Here is a 17,107-nt window from a genome sequence, read left to right on the forward strand (position 1 = left end):
ATATTTTTCCATCCTTTTACTTAAAGTACACATTTTCTTATATTTTAGATATGTATCTTATAAGTACAATATTAGTTGGGTTTAGCACTTTTATTGGATTTAAAATCTGTATGTTTTAAATGGTATGTTCAGCCCATTTATATTTATTGGGGTTACCAACATATTTGGACTTATTATTATATTTTGTTATTTCTCTTGGTTTTTGTTTGCTTTTTTCTCCTTTCCTACATTTCACTCAGTTGCTTAATTTTTAATTCCTTTTTATTCCCTCTATTGATTTTGAAATTAGGTATTCTACTTCTATTCTTTTAGTGGTTAACTGTAAAATACTAAGATATTTTATGATTACTTAATGTAAAGGATAAAGTTTATCAGCATGGTTAGTCTCCTATTCCGTAATACAAGGACTGAATGGCAGAATTCTTTACATGCAATTTCTTTCCTCTCATCCTCTATATTACTCTCGCTGAGCATTTTATTTCCCTTTTGTTTTATTTTTTCATTTAATTTTTTAATTAAAATGATGCATGAACTAATTTTAAAATTCTCAAAACATCATGCTGAGTAAAAAAGCCTTAGACAAAGGGAACCTATTTTATGATCACATTTATATTAAATTCTAGAACTGCACTATCCAATATGGTAGTTACTAGCTACAAATTGCTACTGAGCACTTGATATAGGATTAGTCCAAATTGAGATGTACTATAAGTGTAAATTGCACACTAGATTTCAAAGACATAATATAAGAAAAACGTAATATATCTCATCCATAATTTTTATACAGATTACATGTTGAAAATGATAATATTTTGGACATATTAGATTAAGTAAAATACATTATTTAAATTAGTCACTTCTTTTTATTTTTTGTAACATGGCTAATGGAAAATTTTAAATTACACGTGGCTCCATTTTTGACTCATATTACATTTCTATTTAACAGTGCTATTCTAGAAAAAGCAAAACTTATCTATAGTGAAAAAATCTAAACAGTAGTTTCCTTTGGAAAGATGAGGGTAGAGATTGACTGGAAAAGTCAGGAAGAAACTTTCTGTGGTGACAGGTATATTTTATAAATTGGAAGTTAGCATTACACAGGTGATTAATTTGTCAAAATTCAAAATATTAAGCTCTCATTAATCATATGCATGCTGAAGTATTTAGGGTGAATTATATTGATATTTTCAATTATTTTGAAATGCATGAAAAATTAAGATGGTTTGATGGGTGAATAAAGGGATGAATAAATACATAGTTGTATGATAAAACAAATATTGTAAACTGTAAATTGTAGAATCTAGGGAGTGGGTATACATACAATTGTACACTATAAAATGCCTTCAACTTTTTATATGTTTGAAAATGTCCATTATGAAATGATGAATGAAATTATACATGTAGATAATTTTAAAAGCTAAATACATGAGACAATGGTTTTAAAGGCACTGGCCATCAGGCAATGAAGGACACTAGTTTGTAGATATGAGAAACAAATGAGGTGACACCTATGATTGCCCTAGCTATAAGTGATTTTCCAGGCGATGGCATAGGGTGGAGGTATTGAGGCAAAGGTCAGTGGATCCTCTCTGTTGATGTTATGGAGCTGAGAATCTGGGGAGTCAAATGCAACCAGAGTTAATGAGACAGAAACAGAGTCCCAGAGAGCTGCAGAGGTCTCCCCTCAAGTATTCAGCAGAGTAACTATCAGTGCACATGTGTGAAAAATCTACTTGAGGCCAGAGAGAGAACAAGAAAGGATTAGATTACAAAGAACAGTACCTGACACAGAGGGCAAGAAATAGTGCCTATTCCTACCAGTCAGATTGGGAAAAGCCATAATTCACAGGACGTTGGGTAGGGTACCCAGAAGGTCTGGCCTCAGTGGTGGGAAAAATTAGCCCTAGACTGAGCTCTTCTTTGGACTCACGTAAACCAGAAAAATAAGACCTGAAAGGATCAAATTGTTTCCAGGTAACTTAACTGCATCTAAGAACAAAGCTAACAAAGATTTATAGGAATATAAGTATATCCAGCACCTGACAAGGTAAAATTCATAATGCCTGGCATCCAATCAACCAGGTATGTAAAGAAACAGAGATACATAACTTATAATGAAGAGAAAAAAATCAATCAAAACTGACCCTAAATTGACAGAGATATTAGAATTAGCAGAGAAGGACATTAAAACAATTATTATAACTTGTATTCCATATGTTCAATAAGTTAAGCAGACATATGAAGAAGCCCCAAATTGAACTTCTAGAGAGGAAAACTACAGTTCCTGAGAGTAAAAATTCACTGGGTGGGATTAAAGGCAGACTAGTCACTACAGAAGAAAAGATAAATGAACTCAAATGCATAGCAATAGAAACTATACAAAATGAAACATACAGAGAAAAAAGAATGCTAAAAAATGAAAGAGCACTAGTGAACTATGTGTGGCTTCATATGTGAGCAATTGGAATATTTCAGTGGGTTGGGGGACAGAAAAAACATTTGAAGAAGTTGGAAGAAACTTTCCAACTCTGACATTAATGAAAAATATAAATTCACAGATCCAAAAAGCTCAATGAACCCCAAACAGAAGAAGTATGAAGAAAATTACAGTAAGGCATATCATAATCAAATTGCTCAAAACCAATGATAAAAAGAAAAATCTTAAAAGGAAATAGAGCTATTACACATAGCTGAATGAAAATAATGACATCAGATCTCTTGTCAGAAACAATGTTATAGAAAAGAGAGTTGACACCTTTAAAGTACTGAAAGGAAAACAAAACAAAACAAAACCCTGTCAAACCAGAAATCTATACCTGGCAATATATATTTCAAAAACAAAATCAAGTCATTTTCAGGCATACAAAAATTGAAAGAAATCATCACTAGCAGAGCTGCACTACAGGAAATACTAAAGGACATTCTTCAGGCAGATACCAGAGGGAAGTAGTGACTTAAACAAAAAGCAAGAAGGAGAGCACCAGAATTGGTAACTATATGGGTAAATATACAAGACTTTTCTCTTATTTCAATTTCTTTTAAAAACTGTTTAAACAAAAATAATAACAATGCATTGTGGAATTTAGAGCATATACAAAACTAAAAAATATGACAACAATAGCATAAAAGTTGGGAGGGGAGAAATGGAAATATATAATTGTAAGGTTGTCATACTATATGTGAAATGGTGTAGTATCACTTGAAGGTATACTGAAACAAGTTAACTGTGCAAAAAAAAAAAAACACCTTAAAGCAATCACTAAAATAACAAAACAAAGTGTTATAGCTAATAAGCCAACAAATGAGATAAAATGGGGTCATAAAAAATATCTGATTAATCCAAAAGAAGGAAGAAAAAGAGGAAAAAGTGAACAAAAAAAGGTGGGACAAATAGAAACAAATAACATTATGATAGACTCAAACTTAACCATATCAATAATCACATAAATGTAAATGGTTGAAATATCCAAATTAAAAGGCAGAGATTGTCATATGGAATAAAAAATTAAGACCCATAGGAGACCATATGCTGCCTGCAGGAAACACACTTTAAATATAAAGGCACAAATAGGTTAAAAGTAAAAGGCTAGTAAAAGATATAGCATGCTAACACTAATCAAAAGAAATCTGGAGTGGTTATATTAATATCAAAGTTTATTTCAGAGTGAAATATTGCCAGGGATAAAGTAATTTACTTCATAATGATAATGAGGTCAATTAATCAAGAAGACATAACAATCCTAAATGTTTATGCACCAAATAACAGGGCTTCAAAATTCATGAAGCAAAATTTGATAGAACTGCAAGGAAAAACAGACAAACCCACAATTATAACCTAGGCATCTCTATACCCCTCTCTAAAAAATGAATAAAATGTGGGTAGAAAATTAGCAAAGATATAGTAGACTCAAACACCACTTGACCTCATTGACATTTATAGAACACATCACCCAACAACATCAGAATGTAGTTTCTTCTCAAGTGCTCAGGGAATATTTACCAAGATAGACCATAGTCTGGGCCATAAAACAAGTCTCAATAAATTTAGGATTCAAGTCATGCAAAGTTTGTCCTTTGACCACAATGGAATTAAATTAGGAATCAATAACAAAATGATCTTTGGAAATATCCACAATATTTGCAAATGAAATAACACTTCTAGATAATGAATGTATCAAACAAGAAATCAAAAGGAAAATTAGAAAATAATTTTAACTAAATGAAAATTTAAGCACAACATATTAAGAATTGTAGGATGCTACTAAAGCTGTACTTGGGGCAAACTTATAACATAAGATGGCTATATAAAAAAGAAAAATGATCTCAAAGTAATAACACAGTCTTCTACCTTGAGAAACTAAAACAACAACAACAACAACAACAAAAACCCAAATTAAACCTAAAGTAAGCAGAAGAAAGGAAACAGTAAAGATCAAAGCAGAAATCCATGACATAAAAGAGAAAAATCAGTGAAGCAAACAAAAAAAGCTGGTTCTTTAAAAAGATCAATAAAATTGGTAAATCACTAGCCAGACTAATGAGGAAAAGAGAGAATATGAAAATTAAAAATATCTAGAACAAGAGAAGTGACATCATGAAAGATTCTGCAGACAGCAAATGAATAATAAGGGAATAACTTGAGCAACTATTCCCATAAATTTGATGAATTAGGTGAAATGGACAAATTCCCTGAAAGACACAGATTACCAAAGCTCAGTCAAGGAGAAACAGATAACCTGAAGAGTGAAATATATATGAAATTGAAATTATAGTTTAAAACCCTCCTACAAAGAAATTCCCAGGCCCATATGGCTTCACTGGTGAATTCTACCACACCTTTAAAAAATAAATAATAATAACTTTATATAAAATCTTCCAAAAAATTTAAGAGAAGAGAATACTTCCCAACTCATGCTACAAGGCTATCATTACTCTAATACCAAACCACACAAAGATATTACAAGAGAAGGAAACTATAGGCTAACACTCTCATGAAATACATGCAAAAATTCATAACAAATATTTAGTAAATTGAATCTAGCAATATATAGAAATATAACACATCATGACCAAGTGGGTTTTATCCCAGGAATGAAAGGTTAGATTAGCATTCAAAAACCAATCAATGTAATGTATCATATTAACAAACTAAAAAGATGAAAAGAACATGATCATTTCAATAGACACAAAAAAAGGATTCGATGAAACCCAATAGCTTTTCATGATAAAACCATTCAACAAACTAGGAATAGAAGGTAACTTCCTTAAATTGGTAAAGGTTATCTACAAAAAATCTGCTGCTAACCCCATATTTAATGGTGAAAGACTGAATGATTCACTCCTATGATCAGGAACAAGACAGGAATATCTGTTCTGCCCCTTCTATTCAACATTCTAATCAGTGCAGTCAGGCAAGAAAAAAAAACAAATATAAAAGGCATCCAAACTGGAGAGGAAGAAGTAAAACTATCTTTGTTTTCAGACAACATGATTGTCTATGTAGAAAATCCAATAGAGTCTACAAAAAAAAAAAAAAAAGCTACTAGGACTAATAAGCGAGTTTAGCAAAATGTCAGGATACAAGATTAATATACATCAACTGTATTTCTATATACTAGCAACAAACTATTGGAAACTTATTTTTAAAAACAATACCATTTGCAATAGCATAAAAAATATGAAATTCTTAGGGCTAGATATAACCAATGATGTGAAAGACCTGTACACTGATAATTGCAAAACATTGCTAAAAGGAATTATAGAAGACCTAAATAAATAGATATTCCTTGTTTGTGGTACAGAAAATTTAATATTGTTAAGATGTGAACTCTTTCCAAAATTGATTTATAAATTCAACACAATTCCCATCAAAATCCCAGCAGGCTTTTTTAAGGAAATTAACAAAAGGATTCTAAAATTCATATGAAAATGCAAAAGACCTAGGATAGCCAAAAGAATTCTGCAAAAGAACAAAGTTAGGGGTTAACATCTGATTCCAAGACTTATTATAAAGCTACAGTAATCAAGACAATGTATTATTGGCATAAAGGTAGACAAACAGATCAATGGAACAGAATAGAGAGTCCAGACATAAACCAACACATATGGATACTTGACTTTTCACAAACATACAAAGACGAAGCAGAAGAGAAAGAAAAGTCTTTTTGACAAGTGATGCTTAAACAATTGAACGTAGATACGTAGGCAAAAAAAATGACCTTTAATCCATAACTTGCCCTATTTACAAAAATTAACTCAAAATGGATCTTGTACCTAAATGTAAAAACTAAAACTTCTAAAAGAAAACATAGGAGAAAATCTTCGTGACCTTGAGTTAGGCAAAGATTTCTTAGACTTGACAACAAAAGCACAATCCATAAGAGAAGAAAATGATAAATTGGATTCCATCTAGATTAAAAATTTTGGCTCTTCAAAAAGCAATGATAAGAGAAACAAAAACAAGCCTCAGACTGGGAGAAAATCTTTGTAAATTATATAACTGACATCCAGTATATATAAAGAACTCTCAAAACCTAACAATAAGACAGTAAACAAACTAATTTGATAAAAAAATGGAGGAAATATTTGAACAGACATTTCATCAAAGATATATGGATGGCAAATAAGCACATGAAAAGTTGCTCAACATAATTAAGGAAATGCAAATTAAAACCACAATGAGACCACTACATGCTTATTAGAATGTCTAAAATTAAAAAGCCTGACCACATATTAGCAAGGATTGGAGTGACCAGAACTCTCATACTGCTAGTAGGAATGTAAAATTGGAGAGCTGCTTTGCAAAACAGTTTGGAGTTCATTATAAAGTTGAACATACACCTACCATACAATCTAGTCATCCCATCCTGAGGTATTTACCCAAAACTAAAGAAATATATGTCTGTACAATGACTTGTACAGAGTATTCAAAAGAACTTGTTAAATAACAAAAATTCAACTAAGCACATTTATTTATTTATTTATTTATTTTGTGGTACGCGGGCCTCTCACTGCTGTGGCCTCTCCCGTTGCAGAGCACAGGCTCTGGACGCGCAGGCTCACCAGCCACGGCTCATGGGCCCAGCCGCTCTGCGACATGTGGGATCTTCCCGGACCGGGGCACGAACCTGTGTCCCCTGCATCGGCAGGCGGACTCTCAACCACTGCGCCACCAGGGAAGCCCTCAACTAAGCACATTTAAAGATCAAGTTGCCTTTATTTAATGATTTATGAATCAGGAAGCATCTCATCTAGCAATAGAAAGGAGGTCCACAGAGCTGTAGAAAAGGAAAGAGTTTTAAAGGAAGAAAGGGGGCAGGAAAAGGAAATGATTAGCAAAGAATGCACTGTTTCAGGTTAGGCCACCATCCTAAGGGGAAGGGAAGGGCCTATTGGGTGGATTACCTCACTAGTGCTGACCTGGTAATTCCAGGTTTACTGGTTAAAGGTTACATTCCTGGGGGTGTTGAGGCTGCAATTAGGTTAGGTATTAAGTCTCAGTTTGCTGATGTGGGGTTTAGCACAAGTGACTCCATTTTGGCACTGATGTCTCCTTTTCAAGGAGCTTAACTGGTAATATGCAAAAACTGGAAATAACCTAGAAGTCCATCAACAGGGGGATGAATAAATAAATGGTAGTATATCTATACAATGAAATATTACTGAGTCAAAAAAAGGACTGGATTCTTGATACATGCAACAATATGGGTGAATCTCAAATTAATTATGCTGAGGGAAAGAAACCAGATCAAAAAGAGAAAATACTCATGATTCCAATTAATATAAAACTCTAGAAAAATGCAAATCGACAGTGACAGAAAACGGATTAGTGTTCTTGGCAAGGAACAAGAGGGAAGGCCCAAGGAAACTTTCTGATAGATATGTTCACTATCTTGATTATGGGGATGGTTTCAGGAGTGTGTGTATATATATGAATATGTGTATTTTGAACATATATATATATATATTTGAATATATATGTCAAAACTTACTAAATTATGCACTTTAAATATGTACAGCTCTAATGTTGAAAGTTTTTTTCAAATGTCTGGTGATCCTTGGCTGAATATTCATATTTAAGAATGAGACACTGACAAGCTAAGGGAAAGCTCTCTGTGTATAGAGATTGCTTGTTTACTTGTAGGTATCACTATAGGATGATCAGACATTGGTCCAAGATCCCTAGCATGATGTATAAAACTTTCTATCACCTTGTCTTGTTTGCTCTGCTCAGTCCTCTTCCCCCACTACTTTCTCTTTCACAATACACTCCAGATCGCATTCAGCATCCTTTGCCTGGAAAGCCCCCTTCTACCTCTGTATCCTTAGTGTACTGCCACTCACCTCAAAACAGCTTGATTTATCCTCATTATCCAGGTCTATCACTTTCCTTGATTCTCTCCCACCCCCCAGAACAGTTAATTACTATTTCCTCTGTGTGACCTCAGTGTTATAATTGCTTATAGTCTTGCATTTAATCATTGCATTGCAACTCATTTATTTGCATATATGTGAGTCCTCTGAGGGAAGACATTCATCATTACAACCTCAATGACTAGCACAGAACCTGGCACATAGTAGATGTTCAGCAGTACTGGATGACTGACTGCATGGCTAAATATCATATTCTGATTCATACTGCATTTCCTCTGGTGCCTATAGCTGAATTTGCTCAGTAGGAAAATCTAATTCCATGACCTGGCCCACCTACTCTGTTCCAACCAGATGTAGTTAATCCTGCTTACCCCCAACTGGGTCCTGAAATAGATGAAAAACTACAGATACTGTGAACATTTTAGTTGCCATTACTGGAAGAGAGTGTAGGCTAGTGTAACAGTGGGAGGTTGCTTTTAGTAAACAGATGGTTCACTTAGCCTAAATATGATACTAATAATGATACTACCATTGTTCTTTATGTATCCATTTACTTATCAAACCTTTCCCTCAGTGTTCTTCACATGGTGAATTCTGAAAATTTTTGATTTAGTAGAGCCTAAATTAGTGGGATTTTACTTTACATGAGAAAAATAGGGATAATCATAATAATTTTGGAATAAAACTAATGCTTCCTTCTAGCATATGCTCTTTGTGGCACTTTATAATCTTTTTCATTTGCTAGTAGGAATTTAGGTTTGAATGTCTCCATTTATTTATTTATTTATTTAATTTTTTTGCCGTATGCAGGCCTCTCACTGCTGTGGCCTCTCCCGTTGCGGAGCACAGACTCCGGACGCACAGGCTCAGCGGCCATGGATCATGGGCCCAGCCACTCCGCGGCATGTGGGATCTTCCTGGACCGGGGCATGAACCCGTGTCCCCTGCATCGGCAGGCGGGCTCTCAACCACTGCGCCACCAGGGAAGCCCTCTCCATTTATTTTTATTTTATTTTTTTTTTATTTATTTTTATTTATTTATTTTTTTTTTCCGTACGCGGGCCTCTCACTGTTGTGGCCTCTCCCGTTGCGGAGCACAGGCTCCGGATGCGCAGGCTCAGCGGCCATGGCTCACGGGCCCAGCCGCTCCGCGGCATATGGGATCCTCCCAGACCGGGGCACGAACCCGTATCCCCTGCATCGGCAGGCGGACTCTCAACCACTGCGCCACCAGGGAGGCCCTCCATTTATTTTTAATTAGAGCTTTTCATTTTGTTTGATCATGTATTAAACTGTATATGTGCTATTGCTGAGTGGGTTGTTATGGAAATAGTAGTGACATCACAAACTCTGTATTGTAGCACAATTTTGAGGTAGAGAAACAAATGAACGTGTAGATAATAAAGGAAAATTCTTGCCTCCATTCAAATATTTATGATAATTAAAGAAAATCATATGAAAAAAATTAAAAGCAATATTTAATTATACTGATGACTATTCTTTAAAACTTAATGGAAGGAAACTCTTTTTCAATGATAGCCACACTCATTTATATTGGATTCATGTATATAATCAATCAAAATGATGTAGTTACACAGTAATGACTGTGATAATGATGAGATTCTGAAACAGAGGCAACTGAATATGCATCACTTGCTTTTCACATGTAAATTCCATTACTAACAGAGCACTACTGTTCCCTTGTATTTCTATATAACACTGTAGCTAATAGCAGTATCATGGTAGAATAAGGGGAGAAAAGGTCTTTATGTTGCATTTGCAAATTTACAAGAAGCAAAAAAAAGTCTAGATTTAAATCACAGCAGAGGATCTTCCTTACCTGGACATTCAACAATCAGTTTAGGATGAGAATGCAACTAACAGATTTGTATCTAATCTACAATTCAGCTATATTTCTCTGGTCGATATTGATCTGTCTCCTTTTCTCCAAGAGTGAAATGTACACAGTGTTTTTTTCAAACTCTGGATTCAAATGAATGTAAATATTGGAATTCTTTCAGACTTAGTTAAGCATCTAGCCACTTCCTCTAGAATGACTACATCAATAAGCAGGTTAATTTATCTCCTCAAGAAAACTGTAGATTTTCCAAGTGTTCTGCATTTCTTTTACTTAAGTATCAAGAGGGTGGGGAAAAGAACAGAAGAGAGGCACCTCAATTAGAAACTACCTGCTAGCCTAGCATCAAAACCATTTTTCCCAATTTATTTAGCAGAATAAATAAGAAATATTCACATAAGTCTGTCCTGGGTATACAATTCTCTAATAAGCTTAGTGGAAGGAAAATTTGACAAGGCTCCATCCTTATCCTTAAGTAGCATACATATATCATCTGGATAAGTAGACATGATTTAATGAAGGAGCAAAGGGCATTCATAAAAGCTTTCTTCCTCTTATTAATGGCATCACCATTTGCTCAGGTCAAAGACATTGGAGATACTGTATTCTTGATTATTCTCTCACCCACACATCCAACTCATCAATGGATCCTGTTCGCTCTACCTTCCAAACATGTCCAGAATCCACCACTTCTTACCACCTCCACAGCTACTATCCTGGTTCAGACCATTGTCATCTATAGGGGAGGAAAAACTTGTCTTCTATCTCTTAGAGTATCCAGCTGGGCCTAAGAATTAAACTGACATAAAACAGATTAACAGAAGAAAAGTATACAAGTTTTAACTGTTTTTTTCTTTACATGTACATGGGAGTCTTCATGAGAAAAATGAAGGCCCAGAAAAGCAGTTAGAGTTGAACACTTATGTACTGAATTGGACAAAGAGTAGTAAATTGTGAAAATGTGACAAGGCAAAGGGGCTTTGGCTAGGGTATTTAATTGGGTGGGGAAGTGAATAGGAAGGTAAACGTTAGTTTAACAAAGTTTGTACAGATTTCTCTCAGCCTCAACTTCCTGTCCTTGGAGATAGAATGTCTCTTCCCTTCTGGTATAGGGAGCACATTGTCAGGGAGGAAGAAAATTTCCTCTCCCCTTCCAGGGTTCTTCTGGCTGGTCTAAGAATTAAATTAACATGAAAAAGATTAACAGGAGAAAATCAACAACATTTAATAACATGTATACATGAGAGAGACCCAGAAAGACTGAGTAACTTGCCAAAATGGCTGAAACCCTCACCTTAAATACCACCTTCAGCTAAAGACAAGAGAGGATGTTGGGGGCTAGTGGTTTGGAACCTGAAAGGGGAGGAAGGCAAGTCACATAGAAATGGAAAAGCAAATGTTTGGTAAATAACTGTTTACTGGGCCATGCAGAGACTGTGGACACAGAGTGAATGCTGGTCTCTAGACCCTAACAAATGTCTCCCACCACACCGAACCCATACTCTTTGCAGACGTCTCTGGTGAAAGCACTATTCCAGGCCCTTTAAATTCTTTTAGGTAGTTAAGGGGGTGGTAATAAGAAAAACTTCCTGAGTCTTCTGTTTCTTAAAAATAATCACCTAAATTAATCCTCATGCCAAAGAGACACATTTTGGGGTGGCAAAATTTGCTCCCCTACATCTCTTACATGGAAATTTCATCTCCTGTGTTTAAAAGAAAGGAAAAAAAGTCAGAGTATCCTTCTTGCATCTGCTGTTTTTTCAAGCGCCTTTAACTCAAAATATTGCCTTAACTATGGCAATAGCCTCCTTGGTGGCTTCTCTGCTTCTACTCTTGTCTCTCTAGTGTCTCCAGAATCCATATAACAGCCAAAGCAACCCTTTAAAACTATAAATCACCTCGCTTCACTCCCCTGTTGAGAATACTCCAAAGGGTTCCTATCACCATGGATTTCAAGGCCCTACCAGACCTATCCCCCACCAATCTGTCTAACCTCATCTCCCAACACTTTCTGCTCCTTCTCTCCACTCCAGCCACACTACTCTTCCTGGTGTTTTTCAAACATGTCATGCTTGAGAGACTGAATATGCAAACAGACAATGGCCAGACCATATATAAAAATAGAACTCTTACCCACAATCTGCAGAAACCAACTCAAGAAACCAACTTACTTTCTACAAGTCAGACTACTATCTCTAGTAACCAATCCAGGAAGCCAAACAATACTCCCTGTAACAATCAGCCCAAAACATCCAGGAACTGATTAATAACTGACAGCTTCCCTAATTTTTGTCCCAGCTTCCAACTTAGTACCAACCAGAGAAAGCCAAATATGTATCAATCACATAGGATGCCCTGCTTCTCATTAGCCTGCCTACAGTTTCCGCATGCCAACAGCCTCCAATCAAGGCATACCTGAAGCTATCCCTCTTTTCCATGATGAAGCTTCCCTAGTCGCCTGACTGTCTTTGCCAAATCCAAGTAATGGTGGCTGACTCCCTTGCTGTAACAAGCTATGAATAAATAGCCCTCTTCTTGTTTTCATTTGGGTGGTCTCATTTATCTCTACATGCTCATTTGTGCCACAAGGTCTTGGCACTTTCAGTTCCTTCTGCCTGGAACACCCTTCTGCTTTGCATGGTTTGCTCACTTAATGAATTCAGGTCTCTGTTCCAAAATTACTTCCTCAGAGAGGACTTCCCTGGTCATCCTATCTAAAATATTCTTCTCAAAGCAACTGGTTCTAATCGGTGATGTTCAAAAAATATGTATTGACTAGAAATACTCCGTAGGCAGCTCCACCTTTGCACAAAAAGGGGTATAAGAACCAGATGAGCCCAGCAGCCTAATGCCTTCTAAGGAGTACCTATGACAATGCTGAATTTTATCTGAGCCCTGTGCTCCTGGAAGGCAGTAAAAGGGAGGAAAAATATCTTTTTCCCTCAACCCTTCTAGGTTCTTGGCTGAGTCTCTGTAACAAGAGACAGATTAACAAGAGAAAAGCATACACATTTATTTAATATAGGTTTTATGTGACACAGGAGCCTTCATAAGGAAATGAAGACCCAAAAGAAACAGTTAAACCTGAGTATTTTTATGCTAGGTTTGATGAAGAGTGGAAAGTCACAGAAAATGTGATAGAACAAAAGGGTATGAGCTAAAGATAGTAAACAGGGAAACTTAGCAAGGCTTGTTCAATCAAATTCCCTCCATCTTCAGAGATAAGGATACTCTTTTCCTTTGGGTACTGGGTGGGCACCTCTTACATGAGGACCTTATGATCTGCTTCAGGGAAAGTTCAGAGAGTCCTTCCTGCACCAACCATTTCTTAAATTCCTTCAGCTCAAAATTTTCAATATGCCAGGGCATCATATTTTGGGGGTAATATGTTCTGAAACCCATCATTAGCAATAGTTGAGTTCCTCCCACTCCTTTATGTTCTGGCTAACTTCAAAGGAGCACTCTGTTATCATATCTTCCCAGATAAGACCCATCTTCATCCTTCTTTATGACTCCCATATGCCTCGTGGATAACTCCCTTGTTTACCTGCCTCTATAAAACCTCAAGCTCCCTTCCTTTCCTTTGAGGTGTTCCTCATTAATGAACAGGCTCCCTATTGCAAAAGCCTGAATAAAATAATCTCTTTAATTGTCTGGTGCATTTTGTCTTTCATTGCTTACATCTGGAACTGCTTTCCTTTCTGTACCCTACCTACCCACCTACCACACACATACATACTCTAATAAGAAAGAATTTTGTTCCATGACCCAAATAGATCAGCTAAGCAGTCTGTCAGAACATTTGCTTTAGAGTGAAACTTCCATGCAAGATGCTTGTTAAAGTCCTCAAAAAGATAGAGCAGTGATCTTTCTAAGATTATTGTAATAGAGTGTAAGACTTTCTTGCCTCTGTTTACTAATAAATGTGTGCGTCGGTTAATTCAGTTTAAGACCTCCATTCATTGTAACATGTCATGCAGTAGCAAAGTTGTGCATTTGAAGACCTATAGTCTTCAACTTGAGTCATTCAAACCTAACACTTCTGAAAACCAAATTGGTTTAAGTCAGATTACAACAAAGATATGAAAATAAATGGAAATTAACTGTTCAATATTCACTATTATTAATTTAATGTACAAATATTTAATCCCTTTCATATTTTCTTTTCATTGTCTTCTTTATATGAAAACTGAGACCATCTATACCTACACAGCTTTCTGCCTATATTAACGTGACTTTACTTTTCCATTGTCTTTATCAGCATAATTTTACTATTCTAGGAAATTCTTTCCCAGAAAGATAAAAGTTGCAAATAAACTTATTGTACATTCCAGGAACTTCTTGAAAGAATCATCAGGAGAGTCCTGAAAGTCCATTTGTGGACTGCTGGGTCCACAAATATTAAACTATTGTATTATGATCTTTATCCAATCATAATCAAGCCCCTTCCCCACCTTAAACCAGACTTTAAAATCTCATAAATATCCCGAGTTCACACTCTCTACTTACAGAATGATGATACTAAGTCTCTGTTGAGGTGGTGCTCCCCCTTACTGTGGTGAGAATAAGCACAGCTTTGTCTCAAGATATTTTGGTGATATTTGGGGAGCCAGCATTTAAAATAAGAACTTGCATAGAATCATTTACAAGCTCATTTCCGTTAGCTTGACATTTCTCACAGGGTCTTTGGTTCTGCAACCAAGAATTGGCCTTCTAAAGTTTTGTTTTGCTTTGTTTTGTTTTGTTTTGTTTGTAACTTAAGCTGTACAGTTGGGGATTGTAGTTAGCTTTTCACACATCTCTCTCACTCACGTACACATCTCTAGTCATTCACTCGTAGACACAAATCTGTGAGGACCAATTTGGAGCCTATGTCAAGAGTCCAGGTGAGAGATGATGAGGCCTCTGGCTTAAAGTAGTTGCTATAAGAATAGGAAGAGCCTGAATTTAAAAAAACATTAAGGTAAAATCAAAAGCATTTTGTGATTAACTACATTTAAGAGTAATGGAGAAAAGCCAAGAATTGCACTGAGGTTTCTAATTTTCAAGAACTGTAGAATTATGTATCATTCGAAATATCAAGAATATTTCCATTTTAATTCAGATATTTATTGAGCAACTACTATGTGCAGAGCACATGTATGGAGGAAGAATGGGGGGCAGTTAAGTTAAATGGGAGGTTCCTGGAGGACAGTCAAGTGGAATAATTAATGAGTAGTTGATAATATGGGTCTGAAATTCAAGGAAGAAGTTGGTATTGGAAAAAGAGACATGAGAACCACTGGCGTGGAGTTTATTACTGAAGCTGTAAATAAGAGAAAAAGAGAAAAAGCTAAATAAAAATGGCTAGAGAGACAGGAGGAGAACTAGGGAAAAAAAGTGATGTCACAAAAGTTAAAAAAGTAGAGCACTTTCAAAAAGAAGATTTTTTTTTAATATTCCACATATGAGTGAAATCACATGGTATTTGTCTTTCTCCGTCTGAGTTATTTAACTTAGCATAATACCCTCAAGGATAAACCAATGTTGCCTAAACTTTAAAAAAGAAAAAAGGAAAAACTGGTTAACAAGGACAAATGCTGCAGAGAGGTCGACTAGGCCTTGCATTTGGCATATTAGTACATCTTTGGTGGTTTTAGCAAAAATACTTTAGTAGAAGGAAGAATACATTATGTAGTCCTTGTAATTAATCAATTTCAAAGGAAGCAAACAGATTTTAATTACTTTATGTTACTGGTGGATAAATTTCAATTTGAAAGATTAAGGGTATTTTGATTGGAATTTCTCAAGAAGACTCTCTTTAATGGAAGGGCTGGCCTTTGAAAATGTATTTATTCAACTTTGCACTAACTAGAATGTTGGCCATGGAAGGAATGCAATAGATAATTGTTAAACTGAAGAGAATTCACTTCTCTCTCTCTCATATATACATATAATTTTGAATAAACTATATTTTATATTTTAATATACATACTTTTTATTTTGAAATAATTACAGATGCACAGGAGGTTATAAAAGAAATGTACAGGGAAGTCCTATATGCACTTTCCTCAGCCTACTCCAATGTTAACATCTTATACCACTATAATACATGATCAAAACCAAGAAACTAACTTTGGCACAATCCACAGAGTTTATTCAAATTTCAGTGGTTGTACATGAAGTAGTTTCTGTATGGGGGGTATCTCTATGGAATATTAGCACATGTGTGGCCTTGTGTAACCCCCATAATAATCAAGATATTAAACTGCATCATCACCACAAGACTCTCTTATATTACCCCTTTATAGGCACACTTGTCCCCCTCCTCCCTATCCCTAACACCTGGCGACCAACCATGAGTTCTCTACCTCTATAATTATGCTATTTCATGAATGTTACATAAATGGAATAAGGCACTATTTTTTGTGACTGAATTTTTCCACTACGCATAATTTCCTTGAGGTTCATTCAAATTATTGTGTGCTTTGATTGTCCATTCTTTATTGCTGAGTAGTATTCCATGGTATGTATAAACCATAGTTTGTTTATTCACCCTTTGAAGGACATTTAGGCTGTTTTGGGTTCTTGGCTATTATGAATAAAACTGTTATGAGCATTAATGTAAAGGTTTTTATATGAACATACGTCTTTATTTCTCTGGGATAAATGACCAGGTTGTACATTATATGCTTAGCTTTGTAAGAAACTGCCAAACTGTTTTCCATACTGGCTGTACCATTTTACCTTCCCCCTGGCATAAGGTCCAATTTCTCTGCATCCTCACCAGCATCTGGTGTTATCAATATTTTTTTCATTTAGCCATTCTGATAGGCATGTAGTGATATCTCATTGCAGTTCTAATTTGCATTTCTCTGATGGCTAATGTTAAACATC

This window comes from Mesoplodon mirus (assembly GCF_964341445.2).
Source record: "Mesoplodon mirus genome assembly, chromosome: X".
Classification (NCBI taxonomy): domain Eukaryota; kingdom Metazoa; phylum Chordata; class Mammalia; order Artiodactyla; family Ziphiidae; genus Mesoplodon; species Mesoplodon mirus.